This window comes from Rhinopithecus bieti, unplaced genomic scaffold (genome assembly GCF_001698545.2).
Source record: "Rhinopithecus bieti isolate Rb0 unplaced genomic scaffold, ASM169854v2 scaffold_39946, whole genome shotgun sequence".
NCBI classification, from domain to species: Eukaryota; Metazoa; Chordata; class Mammalia; order Primates; family Cercopithecidae; genus Rhinopithecus; species Rhinopithecus bieti.
In genome coordinates, this window is record NW_016816417.1 from 249,158 (window position 1) to 259,849 (window position 10,692).

Sequence of the window (10,692 nt, forward strand, 5' to 3'; positions counted from 1 at the left end):
ACAGAATTGTAATACTGTAACACCACTAGAGCCATAACAATGCTTCTTCAGTAAAGCTGTTTTCTTCTACCTCTGGCTTACCCTTGAATTCTTTCCTGGGCAAAGCCAAGAACCCTCCCGGGCTAAGCTCCACTTTGGGGCTCGCTTGCCTTGCATCAGCTGCAGTTCCTTCCTGTGGAGGTTGTTGAATCCAGTTTGCAATTTTCCCAACATTTGCAGAGCAGCCTTATTGTGCTTCATTCAGAAACTCCAGCAATGCTGGATGGCACCTCTTCCTCAGAGATCTGAGGTGCAGCTCTGCAGGGCCTCGGCTAAGCTTGTTTGTTTGTTTGTTTGTTTGTTTGTTTTGAGACGGAGTCTCGCTCTGTAGCCCAAGCTAAAGTAACAGTGATGTGATCTCGGCTCACTGCAACCTCCGCCTCCTGGGTTCAAGCAGTTCTCGTGCCTCAGCCCCCTGAGTAGCTGGTATTACAGGTGTGCGCCACCACGCCTGGCTAAATTTTTGTATTTTTAAGTAGAGACAGGGTTTCACCATATTGGCCAGGCTGGTCCCGAACTCCTGACCTTGTGATCCGCCTGCCTTGGCCTACCAAAGTGCTGGGATTACAGGCGTGAGCCACTGCACCGGGCCGATAATGATTCTTTATATTAAATTTTCTCTGCTCAAATAACTTCTGTGGTTTCTGTCTTCTGATTAGACCCTTCCTGATACAAACACCTTAGTATCCTTTGGATGGAGAATTGTGTCTGATATAATAGATGCTATAAACAATGTTTGTTGAATTAATGACAGTAACATTTAATGAGTTCTTGCCACCTCAGGCTTTGTTCTACATGTGTCATCTCATTTCATCATCGAAGTAATCTTATGAGATAGGAACTATTTTCCCTAATAAAAGACAAAATAAATACTGATTTGTAATGAGCATTAAACTGACTGTACTGCTAGGTAAGGCAGAGGAAGCCTGATCCAATACAAAGTTAGGCCATGCAGCATTGGGTCTTCAGATCAAATGTTAAAGAATAACTCAGGACAATTAGCTAAAGCATTGAGAGTTTCCTCTTTTTTTGACAGGATTTTATTTTATTTTATATGTTTGTGGGTACATAGTAGATGTATATATTTATGGGGTACATGAGATATTTTGATACAGGTGTGCAATGTGTAATAATTACATCACGGTAAATGGGGTCAAGCATTTATCATTTGTGTTACAAACAATCCAGTTATACTTTTTTTTTGCTTGTTTTTTGAGATGGAGTTTCACTCTTGTCACCCAGGCTGGAGTGCAATGGCGTGTTCTAGGCTCACTGCAACCTCTGCCTCCCAGGTTCAAGCTATTCTCCTACCTCAGCCTCCTGAGTAGCTGGCACTACAGGCACGCGCCACCACGCCTGGATAATTTTTTTTGTATTTTTAGTAGAGACAGGGTTTCTCCATGTTGGCTAGACTGATCTCAAACTCCTGACCTCAGGTGATCCACCCGCCTTGGCCTCCCAAAGTGCTGGGATTACAGGCGTGAGCCACTGCACCCAGCCTAATTATACTCTTTTAGTTATTTTTAAATGTACAATTAAAGTATTATTGACTATAGTCCCCCTGTTGTGCTATCAAATACTAGATCTTATTCATTCTTTCTAACTACTTTTGTACCCAAGAAGCTTCCCCATTTCCTCTCCCTACCCTCCCCACTACCTTTTGCAGCCTCTGCTAATCATCCTTCTACTCTCTATCACCATGGGTTTGATTGTTTTAATTTTAGTTCCCACAAATGAGTGAGAACATGTGAAGTTTGTCTTTCTGTGCCTGGCTTATGTCACTAACATAATAACCTCCAGTTCCATCCGTGTTGTTGTAAATGACAGAATCTCATTCTTTTTCATGGCTAAATAGTACTCAATTGTGTATATGTTCCACATTTTTTTATCCGTTTGTCTGTTGATGGACACAGAAGTTGTTTCCAAATCTTGGCTATTATGAATAGTGCTACAATAAACATGGGAGTGCAGATACCTCTTTGAAATACTGATTTCCTTTCTTTTGGGTATATTCCCATCAGTGGGATTGCTGGGTCATGTGGTGGCTCTATTTAGATTTTTGAGGAACCTCCAAGCTGTTCTCCATAGTGGTTGTGCTAATTTACATTCCCACCAACAGCGTAGGAGGGTTCCCCATTTCTCCACATCCTCACCAGGATTCGTTATTGCCTGACTTTCGGATAAAAGCCATTTTAATTAACTGGAGAGAGAGGATATCTCATTGTAGTTTTGATTTGCATTTTTCTGATAATCAGTGATGTTGACTACTCTTTCATATAAGCATTAAAGGTTTACTCTTAGGTGAGTAATATACAAGGAAGAGCAGGTCTCATGAAGACTGACACCCAGTCCAAAGACAAGGGTGGGCTTATAAGGGCAAAAGTCACACAGTTTCATAAGGAGAGGTGATTGGTTTAAATGGTTTAAATAAGTCTTTAGCTTGTCCTCTCAGGATTGTTTGGCTGTAATGGAACTGAGCCCCAGTTCCATTTGTGCTTTTTGGAAACTTTATGGACCCAGTAAATCCACGAAATTGAATCCAAGTGAACAGTTGAAGCACAAATCACAAACACAAAAAGTTCCTCATCAGGTTAGGGGTTTGTTTTTGTCTGTTTGTTTGTTATGGGTTTTTTTCTGATTCTGATCAATTTTCCCAGAAGCATTTGCTTTGCTTTCTTCTTCTGGGACCCTAACTGATTGATTTTTGCATTTTATTACTCATCCAGGCTCAGAGCCAAGCAGGGTGTAAGTTTATCTACACATGCTCAAGGCTTAGCAAGAATATCCTTTATCATCTCACTTTGACAGGTGGACCTGTGCCACAGAGGAATTAAGTAACCTTCCCATGGGCACACAGCTGGTAAGTCATAGAGCCAGACTTTGGTAGGTGTGGTAGGTAATTTATTTTTCATGTGAGTCAATTTCTTGCTGCCATTCTAACCTTTAGGTACCCATATGGGCCAATCCTTCCTAGTCGAGCAGGTTGACTTCAGAATTAGTACATTTAACCACTTTGCTGGACTGCTTCGAGGGGAAAAAGAGATTGAGAGGGGAAAGGAGGGAAGAAGAGAAAAGGGAGGTGTTCCTCTGTGTGTATTAAGAGCATATACTTTAGTGGCAAGTAGATGTAGGTTAAAATCCCAGATCTGGGTGAATTGAGCGCTGCTGCTGGGTGGTGGAGTCACCGCATCACCACCAAGACCATGGTGTTCTACTTCACTAGCAGCAGCGTTAATTCATTTCCCTACGCTATTTACATGGGAAAGAATAAATACGAAAATGAAGATCTGATCAAGCATGACTGGCCTGAAGATATCTGGGTATCTGGGAGATAATATAGAAGACATTCCAAAGGAAGTGCTGATGGACTGTGCCCACCTTGTGAAGGCCAGTATCATTCAAGGCTGCCACATGAACCATGTTAATGTGGTATATACGCCACGGTCTAACCTGAAGAAAACAGCTGACCTGGATGTGGGGCAGATAGGTTTTCACAGGCAGAAGGACGTAAAAATTGTGATAGGAGAGAAGAAAGTAAATGAGATCCTGAACCAATTAGAAAAGACCGAAGTGGAGTGGTTCCCAGACCCAGCAGCAGAGAAAGAATGCAGAGATCGTGAAGAGAGGAGTGAGAAAAAAGCCCAAATTCAGGAAATGAAAAGGAGAGTAAAAGAAGAAATGAAGAAGAGGGAAATGGTTGAACTTAGGAGCTATTTACCACTAATGAAAGTTAAAAATATGTCTTCAAATCAGGATGGCAATGATTCAGATGAATCCATGTAAAAGGAGAACAGGACCTTTGAAAGATGTGAATGTAGAGACAATTGCAGACCTTTTGGTTTCATCTGTGTTCTGAAGTGTGAAATACAACCAAAATTCTACCTTCATCCTACCCAGAAATTATTGATTTTGGAGTTTTAAACAAATTGTACCTTTTTTACTGTCAGAAAAGGATCAGATATGTATAAAATAGTTGAACTTGACAGCATACAACTTAAAGCAGAAATGTTTTTGCCAGAGCATGTTTTGGTACCTTGTGAAAGCTGGCTGCCCTTGTTCTTGAGATGGACTTTAAAATGAACCAACACTGAAAAGTACTTCTGTTGCTGTGGTCTATCCCTGAAAACAGATGTCTTGAAACACTTTTCATATTCTTAAAATAATCTTCACTTTTGTTAAGAAGAACATGTTGGTGGATAATTATGCTAATGTTTCCCTGTCCCTGATTTCCTGATTAGAAAAAAAGATGTATGGGTTTTGAAGAAGAGATTTTCAGAAGATTGTTGGCTTCAGTATTCACGTTCCATCATGTCATCTGGGTCTGTTAGTGTAGTGACCCTCAGCGCAGTCTGTCCCAGCTTTTACATCCTTGCTTCCTCTGAGCAGGGGCCTCTTCCATCTTAGTATCATCATATTTAAAGAAATTGATGGTATTCATCAAGGTGGGGCCTGTGGTGGTTGTTGCCTGAGCACCAAGTAACCCAAGTCACCTATACAACAACTTCTGGGCTCTAGAGTAATTTCTTAGCATTGAGGGTAAAATAGGATGGAGTGCTCCATTGATCATTTGGGAGATGTAGGTTACCTGATTTGTGCCTTGGGATGCAGCATGAAGCAAAAGTCCATATTGCAATTATGATTTTAGAAGGAAATAAGCGTTTCACTAGCCAGCCAAGAAATGATTTTACCTTGAAATGATATTTGAGTTGTAGCCCCAGAGTTCAATTTCTCATTGTAGATTCAGTAACTTACTATATAACATTACTTCTCACTTGAACCACTCACTATCTGTTGTGATTCTGAGCAGAAGATGTCTTTTGATTGTAGTATATAAGGCAACCCCTGCAGAAGGAGACAAAACAAGGAGAAAGAGAACAAAGCCTGCAGGACCGGGGCATACAGATGGACATTTTACTCACACCCACAGCAGCAAGAATGACCTCCTGCACCAGATGTTCCACCTGTAATATCACTTTGGAACTGTGGGCAAAACCAAAGGGCTAGTGTTTCCATTTATTCCATGTTGGTGTATGGGATTGAACTGGAAAATTCCCTGAGGCATAATTCATTGGCCAAATTTTGAGAGGGTGTAGAAGATGACTTTAGAGATGAGTGGTTTTGTGTACGTGTCTAATGATATTCAGCCTGACGTTCTGCAATTTTAAAAGTTATAATAAAGTATCATTTTTCATCTAAAAAAAAAAATCCCAGATCTGCTTTTTGCTATTTGCAAGTTATGTGAACTAAGCAAATTATTTAGATGTCCTAAGGCTCAGTTCCTTCATCTGTAAAATAGGGGGGGGAAAAGTACATAACCTAAAAGGGCACTCAGTTTAATTTATTCTAGATGGTTTTTTAAACAGTATACCAATTTATGATCCACGACTGCCCCCTAGAGGTAAAATTAAAATACTGCCCCATAATTATGCTAAGTATAATCTCTGAAAGAAGGTGCAGACTACAGCTGTGATTATAGGTTCAAGTTGACAGCAAGACTCATGAGACAGAAATAAATTGTAACCTAGAATACAAGGCAGAAGATATGGCAGATGCTGCATCTTCATCTCACCAGGTGGCCCAGCAGCTACCCAAGTACACATGTCCCGTTGTCATTCATCCACAGGGCACTTACAGCTGCCATGGGCGAGCCAAGGTGTGCAGCGATCACTTTGACTCATAGAACCTAAAGCCTTAGCCAGGCGCAGTGGCTTACACCTGTAATCCCAGCACTTTGGGAGGCTGAGGCAGGAGGATCTCTTGTGCCTAGTCTGAGACCAGCCTGGGTCTCAGGCAAGGCCCTCTTTAAATAAATAAATAAATAAATAACCTGAAGCCTCTATTTCCCACCAATATTTCCTACCATTCCCAGTTGCATAAGCAACTGTACGCTCACTGACAATGCCTCCAGACCCATGCGCAGTTCCACACAATTGTGTAGTCAGCATACGCAACATCGCCTGTTTATGTTAACTCTGCAGTTTCCAAGGAAACAGTATTGTGGACCAAGGTCAGTGTCAGGCAGGCTTGCATCAGCCCCAGCCTGATATTAATTTCCCCTTTACTCACAGAAGCATAATTTAATATTAGGAAATCTTTCCCTGTGATTTGCCAATTAACTGATAAAGGGAAAAAATCATACAATCCTCTCAAAAATGCAAGAAAAAAAACATTCAACATAACTAAATGTGGATTCATAATTTAAAAAAAACAAACCCTTAACAAATTAGGAATAGAAGGGAATTTTTTCAACCTGTTAAAGCGTATCTACCCCAAACATAAACTTTATGCTTGAAAGTTTGGAAGCATTTCCATTAAGTCAGGAACAAGATTGCTATCAGCACTACTATTCACTATTATGCTGGAGCTCCTAGCCAGTGTAATAAGAGAAATAAACAAGATGGGCTAGCATAGAAAAAGAGAACACTATCCATATTTGCAGGTGATATTACAGCCAATGAGAAAATCCAAGAGAACATAGAGAAAAGCTATTTAAACTAATAAGAGAGTATTAGGCATAAAAGATACCATTCCCAGGGTTGATAACAACTCTAAGGCATCCAGGAATATATCTCACAAAGGATGTACTAGATCTTCATAGAGGACAATACAAAATGTTTTTAAATATATAAAAAGAATATAAATAAAAGAATAAATGGAGAGATACTGATGGGAATACTTGCAGTTATAGAGGTATCACCTCTCTCCCAAAATAAACCTACAAATTAAATTCATTCCAATACAAACAAACGTGGTGTAAATATTCCCACCATGGCCAATTCGAAGTTACTAGCGTAACATCACTGAATAGGGAGTTGGAAAGAGATGCACACACCTGGCTCTCACAAGCCAATGCAAGGATTTTTTGTTGTAACTGGATTAATAGATCCTAAAGTTTATATGAAAGAGTAAGTGTCCATGAACATGCAAGATACTTCTGAAAAAAGAGAAAAATACCAGATATAACGATTGAATGTTAAACTACAGAAATTAAATAGAGTTCATTCGGACCAGCCTAAAGGGGTAGAGAGCCCAGATACCGTCCAAACACATTGGTCTTTTAATCACCTACAAAGCCTCACATGATCTGACCTCATCTCTCCAGCCACTTGCCTCAGCTCACTCCACTTCAGCCACTTTGGCCTTGTTGTGCCTTGAACTTGCCAGGCCAGAACAGTGTGGGCTCTGGGCACTGACTTTTGCCTCTGTCTGGAATACTGTTTGTACAGATAATTCCCTTACCTCGTTCTGGTCTGCATTTCCATATAACCTTCTCAATGAGACCCACCCTGACTTCTCTGTTTTGAATCATCACTCATGTCCCTAACTCAGATCCTTCTTGCCCCTCCTCTACTTTTTCTCCACTCCTCACAGGACTTATCACCTTCTAACACCCTGAATAATTTACTTATTGTGCTCATTTAAAAAAAAAAATCCATCTGCCCCTGCTAGAATGTAAGCCCCACAAGGGTAGAGATCTCCGTTTTGTTAGATCTCAAGTACTTTAACAGTTCCTGGCATATAATAGGCACTCATTAAATACCAGTGGAATAAATCAATGGAACAAGGGCATTTCCAGTGGTAATAAATGCTATAAAGCAAATAATACAGAGGCATGTGACAGAATAACTGGGGCAGGCTTCTATAAATTGATTAATCAGGGAAGAACTCTCTGACTGGGTGACTTATAGTGATAGGCTGGTACATATTTAGCAACTGACTCTAAAACAAAAGCCTTGATTTATAGCTTTTGCCTATTTCCGTGGTGTAAATATTCCCACCATGGCCAATTTGAAGTTACTAGCGTAACATCACTGAATAGGGAGTTGGAAAGAGATGCACACACCTGGCTCTCACAAGCCAATGCAAGCCAGCTCCAACACACCACTGCACTTGTATGGAATGGGAGAGCTCCATACAGGATTCCTGAGTGAATCACTAGAATGTAAACACATGGGATTACAGGTATGAGCCACCACGCCCAGCCTATTATTATTATTCATTTTATTTCATGATTTTACTGGAAGTGATTTTGTCATATGAAAAAGAGGGACAGGATAGGATTTCCTATATCCCCAGTACCTGGAATATTTCCTGGTGAATTACACTTGCTTAGTAAATACTCCTTGAATGAGTGAATACATACATAAGTGTAGGAATTTCTTCATTCCCTTTTACCCAAGTGAGTACGTAGCTTATTTGCCACCTGGAATGGATAATTTTTTTACTGTCCCTCTTTTTCATATGACAAAATCATTTCCAGTAAAATCATAAATAAAATGAATAATAACAATAATAATAATAGGCTGGGCGTGGTGGTCATACCTGTAATCTCAGCACTTTGGGAGGCCAAGGCAGGTGGATCACCTGAGGTCAGGGATTCAAGACCAACCTGGCCAACATGATGAAACCCTGTCTCTACTAAAAATACAAAAATTAGCTGGGTGTCCTGGCGGGTGCCTATAATCCCAGCTACCCGGGAGGCAGAAACAGGAGAATCGCTTGAACCCTGGAGGCGGAGGCTGCAGTGAGCCGAGATCATGCCATTGCACTCCAGCCTGGGCGACAAGAGCAAAACTCCATCTCAAAAAAAAAAAAATAATAGTAATAGTAAGTCCTGGAAATTAAAAGCAGAGAGTAAGAACTTTTGTCTATATAAATAAATAAATAAATGCCAATATAAATGAATATTAATACAAAAAGGAAAAGAGTAGTTAATGAATAATTTTAATTACATTAATGTGTTTTTTTTTTAAAAAAGGAAAAAACCTTATACTCATTTTGTTCCGTCATGGTAATTAATATTACAGTTATTATTTTTGAGCCTTAACTTCTGCAAATTTGTCAATGACTGTGTCTAAATTTATCTTTTTTGCATCCTTATGTTCAATAGACAGTATAGACAGATTTTTCTTTTCCTTTTTGTGGAGGATTTTCTAGTAAAAAATGGAAAATCTGCTAGACAAATTCTTAAAAAGCTATAACACATGTTTTTCTATCTTCACTCAGAGTTGATTGGAAAACTCTTTTATTAATTTCAAATCTAAAAAGATTCTTTCACACGAAGCAACATACACACAAATACTTAGGAAGAGTCTTAAGCCTAGGACAAATTTGTCAAAGATTCGTAAAAATCCCATCTCACAAATTCCAGAGATTAAAATTCTGTCCATGTATTTATTCATTGGAACTTATTCAAGTAACTTTCAAATGTCTCCTCAGTCAAAAAAAATCCATTAAAATATATTTACCAGAAAATTTATCAAGTATATATGTTACATTTAGTTCAAATAAAAGGGTTTCACTTCTGCAAAAATCAGAAATTTGCTAAATCATGATGAACATTAGCATTATTAGATCCATTTATTTAGAATGAGTGTCCAGTCCTCTGTGAAAACAATTTAGTCATACAAACATTATCATTTTTATTTCTTCTGGTAGTGTAAGACTGACATCTTTTTTATCATTATTATTTTTGAGACAGAGTCTCACTCTGTTGCCCAGGCTGGAGTGCAGTGGCATGATCTTAGCTCACTGCAACCTCTGCCTCCTGGGTTAAAGTGATTCTTCCACTTCAGCCTCCTGAGTAGCTGGTACTACAGCTGTGTGCCACCATGCCTCGCTAATTTTTGTATTTTCAGTAGAGATGGGATTTCACCATGTTGGCTGGCTGTTCTTGAACTCCTGGCCTCAAGTGATCCATCCACCTTGGCCTCCCATGGTGCTGGGATTACAGGCGTGAGCAGCATCTTTTTCGTTTCTCTCAGTATTCCTCTTTGGACTTCTTTTTTCTACACAAATATCCATTTCCTTGCATTTTGTTGTTCCATAATTAATGCTCGCCTCCATAATTTTGTATAGCAATTGAAAGTGATTAATTTTTAAATAGCTTTATTGAGTTGTAATTTACCTATCATGAAGAGCATCCTTTGTAAATGTATAATTCAATAATCTTTAGTAACTCTATAAATCACAATCCAGCTTTAGAACATTTTCATCATCTCAAAAAGTTTACTTGTTCCCATTTGTAGTCAATCCCTGCTCCCACCTCCAGCCCCAGGCAACTATTGATCTGCTTTCACTGTCTATAGATTTGGCTCTTTTTGGAAATTTTATAAAAATGGAATCACACAATATGTCGTCTTTTGTGATAGCTTCTTTCACTCAGCAACGTGTTTTTGAAGTTCAGCCATGTTGTAGCATGTCCTTTTTAAATTGCTGAATGGCATTCCATTATGTGGATATTTTCTTTATGCACTCACCACTTGATGGACATTGCATTATTATCACATTTTAGCTATTAATGAACAATCGTGCTATGAACATTTCATGGACAAGTCTTTGTGTGGACATATATTTTTATCTCTCTTGGGTAGATATCTAGGAGAGGAATTGCTGGGTCATAGTTAGAGTTTAAATTTTAGTAGGTGCCAAACTCTTTTCAAAGTAGTTGCACCATTTTAGATTCCCATCAGCAGTGTATTTTCTTTTTTTTAGTGAAGCGCAGTGGCAGGATCATGGCTCACTGCAGCCTCACCCTCCTGGACTTAATCCATCCTCCCAGCTCAGCCTCCCGAGGAGCTGGGACCCCAGAGCACGTGCCACCATGCCCGACTAATTTGTGTGTGCATGTGTGTTTTGTAGGGACATGTCTCG

The 10,692-nt window shown here is 39.5% G+C and overlaps 1 pseudogene; it reads left to right on the forward strand.

Moving 5' to 3' along the window:
• The first annotated feature begins 3,242 nt into the window (after positions 1-3,242).
• Positions 3,243-3,822, forward strand: LOC108517056 (coiled-coil domain-containing protein 25 pseudogene; annotated as a pseudogene).
• Positions 3,823-10,692: the final 6,870 nt, after the last annotated feature.